This window comes from Sorex fumeus, unplaced genomic scaffold (assembly GCF_029834395.1).
Source record: "Sorex fumeus unplaced genomic scaffold, SorFum_2.1 ptg000239l, whole genome shotgun sequence".
NCBI lineage: Eukaryota > Metazoa > Chordata > Mammalia > Eulipotyphla > Soricidae > Sorex > Sorex fumeus.
In genome coordinates this window covers 1,224,890-1,235,656 of record NW_026606296.1, presented here as the reverse complement: position 1 = coordinate 1,235,656, position 10,767 = coordinate 1,224,890, and the positions used below count along the sequence as shown (strand labels likewise).

Here is a 10,767-nt window from a genome sequence, read left to right as displayed (position 1 = left end):
TGTCTATAACAGAGGAATGACTTTTGAACAATATAGATGAAGATCTAGGGTCTCATGTGAGGTAAAATAAGCCAGATAGAAAGAGACAAATACTGTTTGATGCCACTTACAAATGGAATCAGAAACAGCCAACCTCATAGAAATGGAACCTACAATGGTGGTTTCTAAGGGGTTGAAGATTGGGGAGACTTTTTTACGGGAACAAACTTGCAACTCATAACTAAGTTTATTCTAGAGATCTAGTGCATAGTTTAGTGATTAAAGACAATATTGTTTTATAAATCTCAAAGTTGTGAAGAGTTAATAGTTCTCAACATAAAAATGATACTTTTGTAGAGGAATAGAGCTATGTTGGCAGTCACATTAATAATATTTCAATGTATTAAGCCAGGGTGCTGTAAACCTAAATGTACACAGTCTTACATGTCAAGCACATTAAATTTTGTTTGTTTGGTTTTGAACCACACCAGACTTGTGATGAGGGATCACTCTTGGTGAGATCAGGGGACCATATGTCGTGCTGGCGATCAAACTCGGGTTGGCTGCCTGCAAGATAAGCACCCTGCCCACTCTACAGTCTCTCTAGCTCCACAATTTTTGTAAAGTCAATTTTAATAAAAAACACTGTGATTTGCAAGGTTATTCATTATACCAAGTACTGTTCCTTTGTCACTCTGCTTGCTGATGGCAGGGAATTTCTTGGACCTTGAGCACTTGATAAAGAAACAAAGAGAACTGAGGAGGAAAACCACTGCCTGTGGTGTTCCTCTTCTAGTAGCTGGTGGGGGTCATCCCCAGGGCATGCGTGGCATTTCTGCTGTGCCTGGCATAGAAGGCGAGCTGGAGGAGGTGGGTACAGAGGACAGGCAATGCACTGTGCCTCAGAAGAGCCTTCACTCAACTGTTTTCAGGTGCAGCATAAGGATGTGATGTGGGGTAAAAGTGAAGTGGAGTATGAAAGGGCCCGTGTCACCTGACATGACACACACTGCAACTTGAGCTTCACCCAGTGTTGATAAAGACATGCTGATCGAAAAAAGCCAAAACCTAACTCTAGTGCATTTGAAAAAAAAAAGCCAAATGAGAGCCATGAATTAAACTGATCTTTCCTTCTCTCTTCACCAACCTCAGGTTAGAAGTAGTCATAGAAAGAATCATGGAAGCAGAAACTATTTTCCTTTTTGTTGTAGGCAGACTGGTAAGAGAATTTGGGAATGTGCTTTGGGCGAATAATACATTTTAAAATGAAGAGATCATCTAGCCCTGAAGGAACCCATGGACAGGAAGACCTCTTTGAAATACAAACCCTGAGCTCTTTGAAGAAGTGAAACTGAGACACTATCTAGATGGAGAAATCCAAGGTTCCATCCAGAGAAGGGTGGAGCCCTCAGAAAAGGGGCAGCTACAGAGGAATCTGTGAGATTAAAAAGACACTGTCAGTAGTTCAAAGGCCGCGATTTCCAGATGATTAACAGTGCAAGGCTTTTCTGTGACAGCACTGAGGTTGGCCGCCTGCAAGATAAGCACCCTACTCATTGTACTATTGCTCTAGCTCCAACATTTTTTAAAAATAAATTTTTATTAAATGCACCGTGATCTACAAAGTTGTTCATTATACAGTTGTTTCAAATATTTAGTGTTTCATCACCACCAGTGTGACCTTTCTCCACAAATATCCCTAGTTTCTCCCCCAATCTTTCCCCTTAGGCATATAACAAATTTACATTATATTGCTTATTCCAAATAAAAAAACTTAAGAGATGGCAAATAGAATGATCAGAAAATAAAACAGTAAGAGCTAATTTGTGATTACTGTATGAATTTGACCTATGTAAATACAAGAATCAAAACCATTTAATACAATGTAATAAAATGCCTATTCTCATTTCCATGTGTCTGTTTCCAACTATGGAATCTACAGTATCACTGTATCACTATATTACTGTCCTCCCGTTGTTTATTGATTTGCTCAAGCAGGTGCCAGTAATGTCTCCATTCGTCTCTGATACATGCTAGTGTAGCCCGATGGCATATTGGGGGCTCTTTCAGGGTCAGGGGAATGAGGACCATCATTGCTACTGTTTTCATCATATGGAGTATGCCACGGGTAGCTTGCCAGTCTCTTCTGTGGGGGTAGGATACTCTCAGTAGCTTGCCGGGCTCTCTGAGAGGGCTGGAGGCTTTTGGGGTAGCCTCTAATCACCTTTACAGGTGTTCCCAGTCAGGCATGTTTGCAGGAAGGATACTTTCAGTAGCTCACTGGGTTCTCTGAGAGCGAAAACTAAACAATAAAAGGTCTAGCATCCGTGGCTGCACGCTTCTGGGAGCTTGGTTTTATAGTCTCTGAATCTTGGCCATTGGTGGGATTACACAGCAGTTGGTGGGTGCCACTGTCTAGTTACTGGAAGATGGGGCATCTGGGTGGAGGAGGCCCAGTTCTGATCTGAGTAGGCTTGGAGATCTCAGCCCCGGGTCCTATACACCTGGGTTCCCCTACCAGTTCCTTCATGCATGAGGCTCAGCTGAGCGTGTGGAGAGTGGTCTCAGCATGGCTGTGACTGGGTCCTGGAGGTCTTCAGTTGCCAGGGCTCTGCTCGGAGCGGGAGGGAAACTCAACCCGCCCCCCTCCAAGGGGCCCTGGTGATGACAGCCAGGTGCGGGGGCAGGAGACTCTGCATTGTTCTCTTCCGGGAGCTTGGTTTTATAGTCTCTGGATATTAACCGTTGGTGGGATTACAGGGAAGTTGGTGAGCACAACTGTCTAGCTACTGGAATCTAAAGTATAAAGGTCCTCCCGTTGATCGTCGATTTGCTCGAGTGGGCCCAGTCGATTTGCTCGAGCGGGCCCAGTAACGTCTCCACTGGAGACTCTGTTGTTACTGTGTCTGGCATATCGAATACTCTCGGTAGCTTGCCGTTAGCTTGCCATGTATAAAGTAAAATGTAATGTATATTACATTACATTTTACTTTATACATGGATCTCACTATGGTAATCATCTCTCACCTGTCATTAATAAAATCTTTCATGTAATTCTGTGTTAATCTATTTTGGAGTTCGCATGGAATATGTAAAGCCTACATATGTAAATTTTCCCCTACACTTTATGTAAACACTGTAGTTTACAAAGTTGTTCATGTTGGTTCGTTACAGGCATTGAACATTCCAACACAATATCATCACCATTATACTTTTCCTCCACCACTGTCTCCAATTTTCCCAACCACCCCTTAAGCCTGTCCCCATAGCAGGCCCTCAACGATTTATTTTATATTGCTTTTTATCAATAATTTGCTAACAATGATAACAAATATTTCTTTAGCAGAAAATTAGTATAAATTGTTGTATCTCACCATGGAGACATTAAATCCTTGTATGAGAGATTATTAAGATGTTGTTTCAGCTTAAGTCTTTTATATTTATGTTTTATTAATTGAGATTGATTGCCTTCTATGTTACATCCCATCCAATCTGGTGGGCTACTACTGGTTCATCTGTGTTGTGGAGTTTGAGATGTCATTCGCATTCACGGCTATTCACTCCAGGAAGTCCGGAATTTTTAATAGGCTGGTGCAGCTGGAGTTATATTTTTAACTGGGTGGTGACTTTAGGGTGTGTAAGTGACTTCTGGGACTTATGGAAGTACAGGAAGCGGGGCAGAAGTAGCCCATCCTGACTCTGAGAAAGCCTGGAAGATCTCAGTCACAAAACCCACATACCTGAGTTTTTCAGCAGACTAATTTCTCTATGAGGTTGAGTCCCAAGACAATGGAGTCCCGTAGGGAGCATGGTGGCTATTTTGAAATGTGGGAGCAAGTGCGGGCCAGGATTCTGTTTGAGTGGGTCAGCCCAGGACCCACCCCTCTTCCAGGGTACCATGGACATCTCAATCATGTGTGAGTGTCTGGAAAAAATATCTTTTGTGTCATGTTGTTCTCTTGAGATTTATTTATGAATCTCTGGAGCATGGTCTTACACGATCTTACCTCTTGTTTTAGCTAATTGTTTTACCTACTTGTTTTAGTTTTACCATTTACATTTAAATTTGTCACGTAGGTAAGCTATGATTATTGTTTGAATTTATTGCTTTCAAAATATGCACCCAGAATAATATGAGTGGAATCTGTTATAAATTTTAATGTTACTGAGAATTAATTGGACACACTTGTCTGACTTCCTTTAAATAAAGCTGAGTTAAAAAAAAGTCTATGAAATTACACAGCTTATTAGGGGTTGAAATGTACTTGAGAGCAGAAATGTTATCTCTCAGTTTCTTAAGTTTCTGACCAGTTTTTTTTTTTAATTGAATCACTGTGAGCTACAGTTACAAAGTTTTCACGTTTGTGTTTCGGTCATACAATGATCGAATATCCATCTCTCCACCAGTGCACATTTTCCACCACCACTGTCCCCAGTATTCCCCCTGCCCATCCCAACCCCCTCGCCCCCTGCGCCTCTATGGCAATTTCTCCCACACTCTCTACTTTTCAGCATTATGGTTTGCTTGAATTTTTCCACTACCATTCAAGCCTGCCTTGCCAGGGGCAGATGCAGATACTTTATTATCTATTGCAGATACTTTACTATCTATTGCTTACTATGAATAACACGAGAGGTCACATGACCACAAAAGCAACCACACACTTCTGGAATTCTAAAATTGTAAATGGTTGGGTCCAGAGACATCTCTGTAGGGAGCTAATACATTTTGAGATTCATTTGGGAGTCTCTGAATCAAGACTGTTGATGCACTGAGATGGCGCCTGGAGGCAGATTGTGGGCATGACAGCCAGGATCCCAAGAGGGCAGGGAGACTTGGAGGGACAGCCCGTCTCAGCTACTGCCATGTGGCCTGGAGTCTTAGTCCTGGAATCCGCATACCTGGGTTTTGCTTCTGGAAACTCGTGGCCACAGGGGTTTTATCTGGAGCGGGCAGAGAGGGCAAGTCTGTTCTGTCTGAAGTGCCCCAGTAGAATTGGCTCAGTAAGAGGTCCAGAAAGATCTCCAGTGATCTGTTGCCTGACCAGTTCTTTCTGTAGTCTAAGAGACCATGTCATGTAGGGTTTGGTCAGTCCAGGCTAGGGTCCTATAAAAGGAAATAGATATCTCTTAAAAGAAAAATACAGGGAAATTAGAAATATAGAGGAAACAAAACAAAAATTAAGCTGACAAAGGTATAAAAAGAATTAAGAATAATAAGAGAAATATAGGAGATCTAAATATCACAGTCAAATACTATTTTCCTTTGGAAGCATCAAGATTACACAAAAATACTGTAGGCTATATATCTCAGCACACAAGTCTCAACCTTTAACAACATGCTACTAATCTCTAATAGAAGGGCTTAATGGCTCCTGGGTGAAATACAACAATCTTCACACATTTTTCTCTAAGAAAACTTTTTTGGATCATTTTTAGTGGATTATTCATAACAAGAAATACAAAACAAATTACTTCGGTTCTGCTTTGGGGGCAGGGTTTGGGGTTTGGGATGGAAACACTTGAAATATGGCTATGGGAAGGTGTAATGGTGGTGAAATTCATGTTCAAATATTATATTCACGGTATATATATCACGGTACTCCTGTTGTTCATCAATTTTGCTCAAGCGGGCCCAGTAACATCTCCATCATGAGACTTGTTGTTACTGTGTTTGGCATATCGAGTACGTCACGGGTAGCTTGCCAGACTCTGCCGTGCAGGGTTCAAATATTATATGTAATCAATTATTGTGAACAACTTTATAAAAATAAAATTAAAAATACTGTAGGACCTCAATATATGGATTACGTTTTTATGCTAATAATTTTCTTAGGTAATTAATTTTAAGTAAAATAGTAAATATAGAGAATAAGGTTCAGGATACTGTCATTTATTATTTTTTTGTTTTTGTCTTTTGTTCTTATCTTTTCCATTCACATTTTAACTCATTTACGACACCAATATAATAATATAAAGTTCCTAAGTTTAAAAATTACAAAGACAATAGTGGAAAAGAAAAATTACATCTCGTTCCTTTGAATTTACATTTCAAACCATCTCTATATAAATCAAGACAAAGTGAATCTTCTAGCAAAGTGAAGTTTCTGTCTGCACAGTTCATTTTGACAAATCAGTTTTATGTTCACAGTTTCTATGCAGAAAGACCATTCAACATAGTAATATCCATTCACTAAACAAACTTAACAGTTTACAAAGAAACAATCTTTAATCTGATAAGCAACTATAAAAAGCAGTGAGATAGTATCATGAAAATAATATTCAATGATATAATTTGAGGAAAAGGGTACCAATGTAAAATCAAAATGTCCACCATTCAGGAAAAAAATCTGTACTCAGAAGCTAATATAATGTACAAAATAATCTAGTACAAGTAAGTAATTCAACTAGATATGGGGCCCAAGAACTCAATATAGTAATTACTTTTTAAATTATTCTAATATTGTTGCTATATTTAAACTTGTAATCATATGCTTTCTATGTATTCTAGCCTCTGACTTAACAGTTTGCGTAGACAAATATATTCACCCATGTCTGTTTGTGAATATAGAACAGATTTCTTTTAGCTTGCCTCAGACAGAAATGTTTATCTCAGAGGACTGAACTCACCTTGCTGGTGAAATCGGCCAGGTCCACATTCAGACTCCTTCACCAGACAACTGAACGGCAGCTGTCGTTTGAGAAAATTATGGTTTTCTCAAATATTCAAATTTAGTGGGGTGACACAAAAGCAGACTTCTGAGTAGCTGGTTACTATTTTTTACTGTTTTTGGACCATTCCTGGTGGTAGTTTATGATAACAGTAATGAATTCATCAGGAATGTCTTCTTACTGTTCAATCTTTTCTAATTTTCTTTCTTTTCTATTTGGAGATATTCAATCCTGTATTATCTATTATATGTGCCATAAATACATATTTATGCGTTTTACTTTTGTCTTTAATAATTTTATTCATCCCTGGATTCACATATTTTTCTACACAGAATAAGCCAATTAGTCCTCCACTCCGCCAATTTATTTTGTCTCCAGAAGAGATCCCTGCAGAATTTAATTCCTTTTCACTAGATCACTGATCTACTTCCCAAGCTTTAAAAAGGTTTGTATTGTGACATATATAAAAGATAAAATTGACATCTTCAGGGGCTGGAGTGATAGCACAGTGGGTACAGCATTTGCCTTGCATGCGACCGACCCAGGTTGAATTCCCAGCATCCCATATGGTCCCCTGGAGCACCACCAGGAGTAATTCCTGAGTGTAAAGCCAGGAATACCCCTTGAGTATCACAGATGTGATCCAAAAAGCCAAAAAAAAATTGACATCTTTGTTCTTATGTGTTCAGCGATGTTAACTACAGTGATGATGTCGTGCAACCAACTGCCTTCCATCTTCCTCTCCCCTTCCTTCTGCAGGGTAGAGACTGCTCTGTAAATAATGCACATGCTTTTCCCTCTTCTCTCCAGGAACCTGCAACCACAACTCTGTTCTGTTTCTAAGATTCCAGCTACTTATTAGAGTTCCTGTCTAAGCTGATTCAATGTGTGTTTCTCTGTTTCTCACTGATTTGTTCACTTAGCAGCATGTCTTTAGTGTTCACCATGTGTCAGAATTTTCTGAGAAGCTCAGTAGTGATCTGTTTTATGTCTATACAGCATTCTGCTACTTCCTCTTCTACCACTAGACACTTGTGTTGCTTCTTCTATGCTTGTGCTATTGTGAATAATGCTGTGTGTTTGGTTGTAATATCTCTTTTTGACTCTTTTCAGTCTTTTGGGCATCTACCCTGAAGTCAAACAGCTGTACTATATGGGAATCTTATTCTGATTTTTGTCTTTAGAATTTTATTTTAAATTACTACTACTATTATTATTATTATCATCATTATTTTCTATTTGGGGAGATATGGGTCCTGGAAGTAAGCCAGACCAAAAGGGTCCGTATTTAGAGAAGATGCTGAAACACTGACAGATATGGTTTCAGAGTATGTAGGGGGTCTGGTATGTTTTCTACGGAATAAACCTTCCTTACGTGGGAGTCAACAGGGTCAGTGCTTAATGGTGTGTCTGGACATCAAGTCCTGGACATGTGTCAGGAAGGAGGTGCCTGCAATTCTCTGTCACGCCGTGACCTGGAAGTACTGTGTCACCTGCTCCCAGGCTGCTGTCTTTCCCATCGTCTTTGTGAGGGTCCAGCTCTGACTCCAGGCTTTCTGTTTGTTCCCATTTGACTTACTTGTGCTTTATTGACTTCTCCACCTAGGAGCCCTTGGGTCTAATATTTTTCCCTCTCTCTTTGTTTATGAGCACTGAGGCTAGTATGTGTATGGATTTGGGTTTTATACATAATTAGGTGGTGATGGCAGGAGTGGAAAGGGGGGTTGGACTACACCCGGTGGTGCTTAGGGCTTACTGCTGGCTCTGTGCTCAAGGATCACTCCAGGAAGTATTCTGGGGGACCATATGTGAAGCTGGAGAACAAACTGGGGTCAGCTACACAGTCTTATCCAGGTTCTGTTTCTCTGATCGTTCAAAATTGGGTTTAAGATAAACTGCTATTTAGTCATTGTATGATCATTAACAAACTAACTTTTCTTGGGTCCATTTATTTAAAACTGTAAATTATTTCTTAAGAGGTAAGTAAAAGGGATGCTGCTGGAACATAGTGTGTGTGTGTGTGTGTGTGTGTGTGTGTGTGTGTGTGTGTGTGTTTTATGATTAAAATCAGTTCTTTTTTTGAGGGAGAGAAGTTACTCCAGTGTTCCCTGGTGGAGAGAAAGGGGGAAAGTGGGAAGTCAAGTTTGCTGGTGAGAACTGAAGGCTCTGCAAACATTGTCAGAATCCAGGCTTTTCCGGATCTTTCCATGCCTTGTGTCTACAGATCGGCAAAGGGTTCCGGAGAACCAATTGAGAGGCTTCTTTCAGCTGTCAACCAAGAGGCTTTAGGTCTTCTCTCAGCCAAGGCATCCAGTGAAAATACAATTTATTTTTCAGAATCCTCTGGGGAATTAAACAGTCTCTTTCGCATCGCATTATCATGCTCCCTGCTCTTGATCCTCTTTTCCATGCACTCTTTCTTCAAGCATTTTTCTCCTCTCTCAATCAAGATCATTGCAATGACCAAACATTTCAGAGAGCCGTGATTTTTGTGACATTCCTCAAGCAAGTGTATCAAGATGTTGCACTCTTCAGTTGTGCAAGTGTGGAGATAAGTCGGGATGCATCCTTAGGAGGAGGTGACGGACCCCAGCAGAACAACCCGAACTGCGGCTCGCCCAGGAGCCTGCAGCAGAGTCGGGGCGACCCGCCGAGCCCTGCCGAGACGAGGCTCAGGGCGCATGCGCGGGCGTGCTTGAGTACGGCGGCCGCGAGGGCCCGCGGCGGCTCCGCTGAACATAGTTTTGAGAAAATTAAATGTGGGGAACGTTAGCCAATTAAAATTATTATGATAATTCAGGTGATATGCTTATAATAGTGTAAATAGCATTTATGTTTTTAATGGATAGTTTAGAACAGTTCCCTGAAAGCCACTGCCCAGTCCCCACCTCATATGATACTTCTAGTCTGTCGCTTCATTCCCCCCTACATCCCTTGCTTGGTGATTGCAGTATAATACTTATAAACATGTATATGTATATGTATATGTATATGTATATGTATATGTATATGTATATGTATATGTATATGTATATGTATATGTATATTCCACAATTGTTAAGTAGATCGAGTAAATGATACAACTTTGTAGACCAGCATTACTCAACAAGGGATCAAATAACTCCTAGGGCCCTCCAGGATGTTACAAGGGGAACACAGGTTAAAATCAAATAAATGGGTGATTTTTGCCTCTAGTCTTGTGACAAGGTTAGAATACCACCTGATAGAACAGGGTGCCACAAGAAGAAACAAGGCCCAAAGGGAGTTGTAGTCATTGAAAGGGTGAGAAACAATGGTTTGGGCCACTAGTTTTGTTCACTGGTTCTGGAGATTACTAAGGTGGTTCAAGTGTCAGCTCTGGATATCAAAGTATTTTTCTCTTCCATAAAATTTTACTCATGATTTTCTCGCTTCGGCAGCACATATACTAAAATTGGAACGATACAGAGAAGATTAGCATGGCCCCTGCGCAAGGATGACACGCAAATTCGTGAAGTGTTCCATAAAAAAAAAAATTTACTCATGTTGAGATAATATATTTGTGGTTATATATATACATATGTATATATATGTTGCATTTTGGTGATCAGTGCTTTGTGATAATTAATGGTTTTCTCTCACCTTGGTGATTCTTCTTATTCTGAAGTTCATCCTAGTAGCATTCTAAAGTTCATCCTAGTAGCATTCTAGCTAATTTAGATTTCATTTTTTGGGGGTCACACATGGAGATGCACAGGGGTTATTCCTGTCTCTGCACTCAGGAATTTCTCCTCGCAGTGCTTGGGGTACCATATGGGATTCTGTGACTCAAACCCAGGTTGGCAGGGTAGGGACTGTAGATGAAATAAGACAGAGCTGCAAGAAGCCACTGCAGATATACCAAATCTACAGTCTGTCTTCCCTAAACTGGGTAAGGCCTCTGGCCACCAACATTCCAAGAAGAAACAAGAGCAAGAATATCCTCTTTGAAAGGACTGATAAAAAGTGAACTTTAATCTACTTTTACCTCTTGACCATGCTGAGGCTTTCACCTGATCAGCATATCATTTATGACCTCATCTTTCTCTTTCCCTTATAAAAACTCACTTTTGTGCCTTCTGCAGACTCTCTCTGAAT

The 10,767-nt window shown here is 40.3% G+C and overlaps 1 non-coding gene across 1 annotated transcript; it reads left to right on the top strand.

Moving 5' to 3' along the window:
- Positions 1 to 10,058: 10,058 nt before the first annotated feature.
- LOC130018147 (U6 spliceosomal RNA) lies at positions 10,059 to 10,161 on the top strand. Its single transcript, XR_008791484.1, has one exon. It is a non-coding gene; the product is annotated as a U6 spliceosomal RNA (small nuclear RNA).
- The last annotated feature ends 606 nt before the right edge of the window (positions 10,162 to 10,767 follow it).